This window comes from Otolemur garnettii, unplaced genomic scaffold (assembly GCF_000181295.1).
Source record: "Otolemur garnettii isolate 467f Iridium unplaced genomic scaffold, OtoGar3 scaffold00078, whole genome shotgun sequence".
Lineage (NCBI taxonomy): Eukaryota > Metazoa > Chordata > Mammalia > Primates > Galagidae > Otolemur > Otolemur garnettii.
In genome coordinates this window covers 8748506-8757439 of record NW_003852473.1, presented here as the reverse complement: position 1 = coordinate 8757439, position 8934 = coordinate 8748506, and the positions used below count along the sequence as shown (strand labels likewise).

The window sequence follows — 8934 nt, the reverse complement described above, 5'->3', positions numbered from 1 at the left end:
AAAAAAAAATCTATGGCCAGAAATTTGACAATGTAGAAGAATTGGACCAATACCTAGAATCATACTCTCTCCCTAGACTTAACCAGGAAGAAATCGATTTCTTGTTATCAATAGACTGATATCAAGCACTGAAATTGAAGAAATAATTTAAAAGCTCCCAAGAAGGCTGGGCATGGTGGCCAATGCCTGTAATCCTACACTCTGGGAGTCTGAGGTGGGTGGATTACCTGAGCTTACAGGTTCAAGACCAGCCTGAGCAAGTGCGAGACCCCATTTCTAAATAATAGCTAGGCATTGGGGTGGGCGCCTCTAGTCCCAGCTACTTGGGAGGCTGAGACAAGGGAATCACTTGGGTCCAAGAGTTTGATGTTGCTATGAGCTATGATGCCATGGCCCTCTACCGAGGGTGACAAAGTGAGACTCTGTCTCAGACAAAATAAAAAAATTAATAAATAAAAATAAAAGCTCCTTGGTGGGGCGCCTGTAGTCCTAGCTACTTTGGACACTGAGGCAAGAGAATCACTTAAGCCCAAGAGTTTGAGGTTGCTGTGAGCTCTGACACCATGGCACTCTACTGAGGGTGATATAGTGAGACTCTGTATAAATAAATAAATAAATAAATATTTTTAAAAAAAGCTCTTAATACAAGAAAGCCCTGGACCAGATGGCTTCACACCAGAATTCTATCAAACCTCCAAAGAAGAGCTTGTACCTATACTACAGAACCTATTCTAAAACTCTGAGAATACAGGAGTCTTCCCCAACATGTTCTATGGTATATTACTCTGATTCAAGAACCAGGAAAGGACCCTAATTTTACTAATGAATGTCAGTGCAAAAATAATAAATGCTAGTAAATAGAATATAGGTACACATTAAAAAAAATTATACATCATGATCAAGTAGGCTTTATCCCAGAGATGCACTGTTGGTTTAACTTACACAAATCCTAAATGTAATTTACCATATAAATAGAAGGCAAATCAAAGATCATATGATCTTCTCAATAGATGCAAAAACGAAATTGACAAAATTCAACATCCTTTTCGAACAAAGAACACTTAATAGACAATAGACATAGCTGGCACATTTCTAAAACTGAGCGAAGCCATCTATAACAAACTCACAGCCAATATCATACCGAATGGAATAGAACTTAAAGCTTTTCCACTTAACACTTAAACCAGACAAGGATGTCCTGTATTGCCAGTCCTGTTCAACATAGTGCCAGAAGTTCTAGTCTAGTGGTTCTCAACCTGTGGGTTGTGACCCCTTTGTAACAATGAAAATACATCATGGCATTAGGAAGGTTGAGAACCACTGTTCTAGTCCATGTTGTCAGACAAGAGAAATATATTAAGGGCTCCAAATGGGGGAATAGGAAGTCAAACTCCCACTTTTTGCTAATGTTATGATCTTATACCTAGAAAACTCCAGAGATTCAAGCACAATACTCTTGAAAGTGATCAAGAAATAGTTTACATCTCAGGGTATAAGCCAGTGTCCACAAATCATTAGCTTTGTACAGAAGGGTAATGTGTCCTTCATTTGTTCCTCAACTTAGTTGTTATTGGTACCAAGGATGTAATACCCTTCACATTCTCTTCAAAGAAAATGAAATACCTATGAATATACCTCACAAAGGAAATGAACAATCTCTACAAAGAGAATTATGAAACTCTAAGAAAAGAAATAGCAGAAGACATTAACAATTAGAATATACTCAGCTCTTAGCTGGGAAGAATCAACATTGTCAAAAAGTCTATACCGCCCACAGCAATCTACAGATGTAATACAATCCACATTAAAATATCGGCATCATACTTTGAAGAACTTGGAAAAAGAGTTCTTTTGTTTTGTATCCAACCAGAAAAAAACCCATATAGCCAAGGCCGTTCTTAGTAATAAAACAAAGGTGGAGGCATGACTCTTACCAGACTTCAGGCTACATTACAAGTTGACACTCATCAGACAGCATGGTATTAGCACAAAAATAGACACATAGATATTTGGAAGTGAATAGAAAACCAAGAGATGAAACCAGTCTCTTACTGCCATCTGATCTTTGATAAACGAAACAAAAACATACACTGGGAAAAGAATTCCTATTCAATAAATGGTACTGGGAGAATTGGATAACCACATGTAAAAGACTGAAACTGGACTCACACCTTTACCATTTAGAAAAATTGACTCAAGAAAGATATAAGATATGAATCTAAGACATGAAACAGTAAAAGTCCTGGAAGAAAGTATGGGAAAAACTCTTGATGACGTCAAAAGATTTTATGACAAAAACTTCCTTGGCCATTACTGTCAAATATTTTTTTACATCAAAAATAAATAAATGAGACATGTTCAAGTTTCTATACAGCTAAGGGTACCACAACCAAAGCAAATAGACAACCTTTAGAAAGGCAGGAGATATTTGCATGTTACTAATCTGACAAAGGGCTGATAACTAGAATTGACAGAGAACTCAAATCAATCACAAAAAAAGAGCAAACAGTCCCATCTATCACTGGGCAAGAGACATGAGAAGAAACTTCTTTAAGGAAGACAGATGAAAGGCTTAACAAACATGAAAAAATGCTCATCATCCCTAATTATCAGAGAAATGCAGATCAAAACTACTCTATCACTTAAGCCCAGTGAGAGTGGCTCACATCACAAAGTCCCCAACCTGCAGATGCTGCCATGGCTGTGGAGAGAAGGGAACACTTTTACACTGTTCTAGGGATTGCAAACTAATATAGCCTCTTGGGAAACTATAGAAAATCCTAAAAGAACTCAAAATAGACGTTCCATTTGATCCCACAACCCCATTACTAGGCATCTACCCACAAGAATAAAATTAATTTTATTTTAAGTACACTATAAGCATGTTTATCACATTTCAGTTTATAATCACTAAGATTTGGAAACACCCAAGTGCCCGTCAACCCATGAATGGATTAACAAGCTGTGGTATATATGTACATCATGGAATACTATTCAGCCATAAAGAGATGGAGACTTTACATATTTTTTATTAACTAGGATAGAGTTGGAGAACATTTCTCTTTAGTAAAGTGTCACAAGAATTGGAAAAGCAAGTATCCAATGTATTCAACATTAATGTGAAGCCAGTAGATGAACTAATAGACACCCACACATCAGAAAAACTCAGTTTAATTCAAGTTGGGAGGGGAAAGGGAAGCGGTGAGGAGGGGGGATTGGTGTTCTCCCCACCTCATGGGCACAATGTAAGGGTATGTGGCACACATCCTAGGTTCAGGACACATCTAAAACACAGACTTTACCCTAACAAACGCAGACATTGTTTGTGCCCTCGTATTAATCTGAAATTTAAAAAACCTAGATATTAGGAAGTAATACTTTAGAGGCTCAAGTGCTGAGAGATGTCATATTTTGATCTTCTTTTACTGTTGTTTTTGTGCTAGAGGAAGTTTACTGCTTTGAATAGGGACAATTTAATATTTTAAAAACTTAGTAGTAACCTAAAAGCAAATCTTGCTTAATTTATTAAGGAAAAAAAGTAAGTGTGAAGAAATAGGGTAAAAGCATTATCTTTTTTTTTAATTTTTACATATACATGTGATTATTAGGTTTTTACTTTTTGCCTTCACAGAAGTTAAACAATCTTAATGCTGAATGGGTGCAGGAAGAAATAAAAAAGGAAATTATTAACTTCCTTAAGCATAACAACGACACAACCTACCAAAACCTATGGGATACAGCAAAAGCAGTCCTGAGAGGAAAACAGGACTTTATAAGCCTACATTCAAAAAACAGAGAGTGCATCAAGAAACTCATAAGCTATCTGATGGAATTGGAAAAAGAAGAACAATATAAGCCTAAACCTAGCAGAAGAAAAGAAATATCCAAAATTAAATCAGAGATTAATGCAATTGAAAACAAAAGAATCATTCAGAAAATTAATGAAACAAGGAGTTCGTTTTTTGAAAAAATAAATAAAATAGATAAACCTTTGGCCAGACTAACTAGAAATAAAAAAGTAAAATCTCTAGTAACCTCAGTCAGAAATGATAAAGGGGAAATAACAACGGATGCTACTGAGATACAAGAGATTATCTTTGAGTACTACCAGAAACTTTATGCCCAGAAATTTGACAATGTGAAGGAAATGGATCAATATTTGGAATCACACCTCCTCCCTAGACTTAGCCCAGACGGTATAGATCTCCTGAACAGACCAATTTCAAGCACTGAGATCAAAGAAACAATAAAAAATCTGCCCCTGCCCCCCCAAATGCCCTGGTTCGGATGGCTTCCCACCAGAATTCTATCAAAGCTTCAAAGAAGAGCTTATCCCTATAATGCAGAAATAATTCCAAAAAATTGAGGAGAAAGGAATCTTCCCCAACATGTTTTATGAAGCAAACATCACTCTGATACCAAAACCAGGAAAAGACCCAACTAAAAAGAAGAATTTCAGACCAATTCCAGTAATCAATATAGATGCAAAAATTCTCAACAAAACCCTTGCCAATAGATATAGCTCATTATCAAAAAAGTCATACATCATGATCAAGTAGGCTTCATCCCAGGGATGCAAGGCTGGTTTAATATACATAAGTGTATAAACATTATTCACTGTATCAACAGAAAGAAAACCAAAGATTATATGATCTTCTCAAGAGATGTAGAAAAAGCATTCGATAAAATCTAGAATCCCTTTCTAATTAGAACACTTAGGAGTATAGGCATAGGTGACTTATTTCTTAAACTGATCAAAGCTATCTATGACAAACCCACAGCTAATATTTTACTGAATGGAGTAAAACTGAAAGCTTTTCCTCTTAGAGCTGGAACCAGACAAGGCTGTCCTCTGTCACCATATAGTGCTGGAAGTTCTAGCCAATACAATTAGGCAAGACGAGAAAATGAAGGGCATCCATATCTTTTTTGTGTGGTATAAAACAAAATTCACAAATAGTCTGCATATGATTCCTATGAGAGTCCATATACAGTGGACTCTACTTGGAACTTTTACTAGATTTTCTTCTTCCTGTTTTACTTAAAAAAGGTACAAGGGTGTATTATTCTGTTGGGTGATTTGTGTAGTGATTTAGAGAGAAAAATTACTGCCTTTATTTCCAGTTCCTGAAAATAGATGAATTTTAGGTTGTTAATTTTTTTTTTTTTCTTGAGACAGAATTATACTTTTTCACCCTTGGTAGAGTGCCATGGTGTCGCTCACAGTAACCTCAACCTATTTGGGTTTAAGCAGTCCTCCTGCCTCAGCCTCCTGGGTAGCTGGGACTACACATGCCTGTCACGGTGCCTGACTATTTTTTAGAGATGGAGTCTTGCTTTTGCTCAGGCTAGTCTCGAGCTCTTGAGCTCAGGCAATCCATCTGCCTCGGATTCCCAGAATGCTAGGATTACAGGCATGAGCCACTGTTCTTGGCAGGTTGTAAATTTTAGGAAAGAATATTTTCTGTCTCATTACATTGAACATTGTATTAAGGATTTCAGTTAGTAAAATTTGCTCACCTTATTCTTAAGTATTATAGTTTTTTCAAAATATCCCAGGAATATTTGTATTCTAGCTGCTATAAGAGACGCCTCCTGAAAGGTGAATTCTTTATGTCAATTAATGTTTTGTCAGGGGAGGAGTGTCATTTCCAGGCAAGGTGAAGTAAACAAATTCTTTCATTGACATTGAGAGTGTAAATGAGTCTGTTGAATAGCTTAACATTTTTCATTTTTATAATTGAATATGTTTTACATTAAATTACAGTTTGTTGTTCTATGAATATAATTGCAGCATCTTATCAACTTGTACTAGATTGAATTTTTATACTGTACCATGTAGAGTAGAGGCGAATCTTTGTTTTTTACTACACTACATTTTAGTTCTAAGGTCATATCAGAGTTCTTATTTTGTTTTCTACAAGTGAGATTCCATTTCAGAGGTCATCTCATAAAGATGTTCACATTATAGAACAATGTTTACAAGTATCAAGAAGAAGCTCCCGTACATTTACTTATGTGACTCGAAAGTCACTTAACTTGTGCCATAGTTTTCATGTATTACATTAAATTCCCAAATCCAGGAATATTACAACATATACATGTGCTAGAAAATACTTTGACTAACTATGAGGAGAGATTTTTTTGTTTTATTTTATTTTCTTAAGAAGTGCTTCTTTTTATTCTTTTGAGGATATTTCTATTTCTAGATAGATGGGAGTTAAGACCACTGTGACTATAGAAGTGTAATCTTTTATGTATGAAAGGCCTAAAATGCTCTGCATATAAATATATTGAGAATTGAGGAACTTCTTACCCCCAAGAGAGTAAGAGTAGTCTTCTCCAAATATGCTTTACCTTGGTGAAGAAATATAGCATTTTAAAGCTATCCATTTTGTGATAGATTAATGCTGAATTAGCCCTTGAGGGATTGCTGGAGAGCATGTTGTCCAGCCTCCTGTCGCTGCAGCGTCCTTACCACTGTAGTCAGGGGCAGCGGTACGTGTGGTCTTGTCACTATCTGCTTGTTACCTGCTCTCAGGAATTTAGATCCATTAAATATCTTGTGTTCATTTTTCTCTGAAAAGTAATTTTGACTAAGGTAATGGTTAAAGAATTGGGACCTATAAGAACTCTTGGTATTCTCAGTAGTCATCTCTTAATATACCTAGTCAGATGGTCCAGAATTTGGGGGATCCACTCATCTCTATTGTTTTTTAGATCTTTAGCAGAGGAGACAATGAAAAAAGATTGAAGGTGTCGTTGTTGTCACTTGCTTTTTTTTTTTTTTTTTTTTAAATAAAATCACATTGACATAGTGAAGAAGAGTGTTCTTTGCGCCTTGTTCATTTCCTCATTTAATTATCCCAGTAGCGCTGCAGGATTAGAATAGGGGCTAGCCCATTTCATACTTGAGGAAAGCAAGGTCCTCCAATATTACATCATGTGCGCTCTAGAATAGATACTCCAGGAGGGCTAATCCTGTTTGTGTGGCCCACAAGTGCACATTCAGTATACAGCATACAACCTAGGGTGTAGACAGACTGATTGGCTTTGGCCTGAGAGCATACCACTAATTAATGCCAGCAACCGAGATTTGCATGTATTTTTCACTCATTCCATAGTGCATGAGATCTTTTCACTATAGTCTTGTAAATTTTTTTATAAATTGCTTTGAATCACACCTCTCTGAAAGAGTGATCATTTACTCTGATTCCTGCTCTTTTGATTTTTTAAAAATTTAAATTTATTTTAGATACAGGATCTTGCTCTCTCAGCAGGCTGTAGTGTAGTGGTATGATATTAGTGCATGGTGACCTCTAATTCCTAGGCTTCAACAATCCTCCCACCTCAGCCTCCTGAGCTGCTGGGATTGCAGGTGTGAGCTACAGTGTCCATTTTGATTCCCGCTATTTTGAAGCTATGGGCTCCAGGGAAGCTGTTGACATCTCCTTGCCATTCTGTAGCACCTGTGCTCTGTAAGGACGGAGCAGAACTTAGCAGATGGTGTCAGTGGCATGCTGGTGATGACTTGTACCATCATGGGAGAACTCACTGTTTAATTTTCAAGTATTTTGTGAGTTGATTGTTAATTATGGCCATTATTAAACAATAAAATATGCAAGCTTTCAATTTAAATTATACTGAGTAACAGAGGTGATAAATACCACTGCCTGGTTATTTTACTACACATTGCTATTATCTGTGCTCTTAAAGCTTTTAACATGTCTTATATTTGTATGGTGAAAACTACGTAGATGTATGTGGAAATTCTGTGTTGCTGTGTATCTTTCCCCAGTTCTGTGTTCCATGAAGTCATGTTGGTGGGCTGAGATTGGCTGCTATGGGAATATTTATACCAAGGAAGTTATTAAACATTACAGTCTACTGCTCCATCCTCCCACAACCCATCTTTCCTGTAGAGCTGGTGGTGAAATATTCGCAACTACATGTGCAATGGGATGCCTGGACACTAGGATGAGATTGAATGCTGCTGCCCTTCATGTTGTTTGCTTATGTCCATGTGAGATTACAGTGAGGGAAAGAAGTGTGAGGAGACAGGGAGACCACAGTGAGGAAGAAGATTGAGGTGTAGAAGCAAATAGAGGTCCGCCAACATATATGATGAACCTGTGCTGATGGGTAAGATAATTGGTATTTTATGTCATTTTTAGAAAGATTTCTTCTAAGTAGATATTCTTAGCTAAAGTCTTTTATAATAATCATTCTTTTTTTTTTTTTTTTGAGACAGAGTCTCACTTTGTCACCCTGGTAGAGTGCCTTGGCATCATAGCTCAAAGCAAGCTCAAACGATCTCTTGTGTCAGCCTCCCAAGAAGCTGGGACTACAGGCCCCTGCCACAATGCCTGGCTAGTTTTTCTGTTTTTAGTTAGAGATGGGGGTCTTGCTTTTTCTCAGGCTGGTCTCGAACTTCTGAACTCAGGCAATCTATCCACCTCAACCTCCCTGAGTTCTAGGATTACAGGCATGAGCCACTGCACCTGGCCATTCATTTAGTTTTTTACATGTAAAATACTATTGTATTAAATAGTTCTAGGATAATTTCAGAAATTTTTAGAATTCATGGAGTAGGGTTGCTTTGGAGAGAAAAGTTTAGATCCTTCACGCATTTTTAGTTACCTGTTGGTGTAATCTCTGTGCTTATGTTTATATAACTAATGATTTCCATAACTTTGACCTATTTTACTGATAGATACTTTTACATAGGCCTTGACAGTTTCTCATGTTTTTGGTTTTGTTTTTTTAGAGATTGAGTTTTGCTCTGTCACCTGTACTAGAGTGCAGTGGTGTGATCACAGCTCACTACAACCTTGAATGTCTGGGCTCAGACAGTCCTCCTGCCTCAGCCTCCGAGTAGCTGGGACTACTGGTGTGTGTGCTGCCATGCCTAGCTGAATTTTTTTTTTTTTTTTT

The 8934-nt window shown here is 36.9% G+C and overlaps 1 protein-coding gene across 2 annotated transcripts in view; it reads left to right on the top strand.

Annotated features, from left to right (window-relative positions):
- Window positions 1-8934, top strand: part of FNDC3B (fibronectin type III domain containing 3B) — a 371182-nt gene that overhangs the window by 139091 nt on the left and 223157 nt on the right. The window lies entirely within an intron of this gene.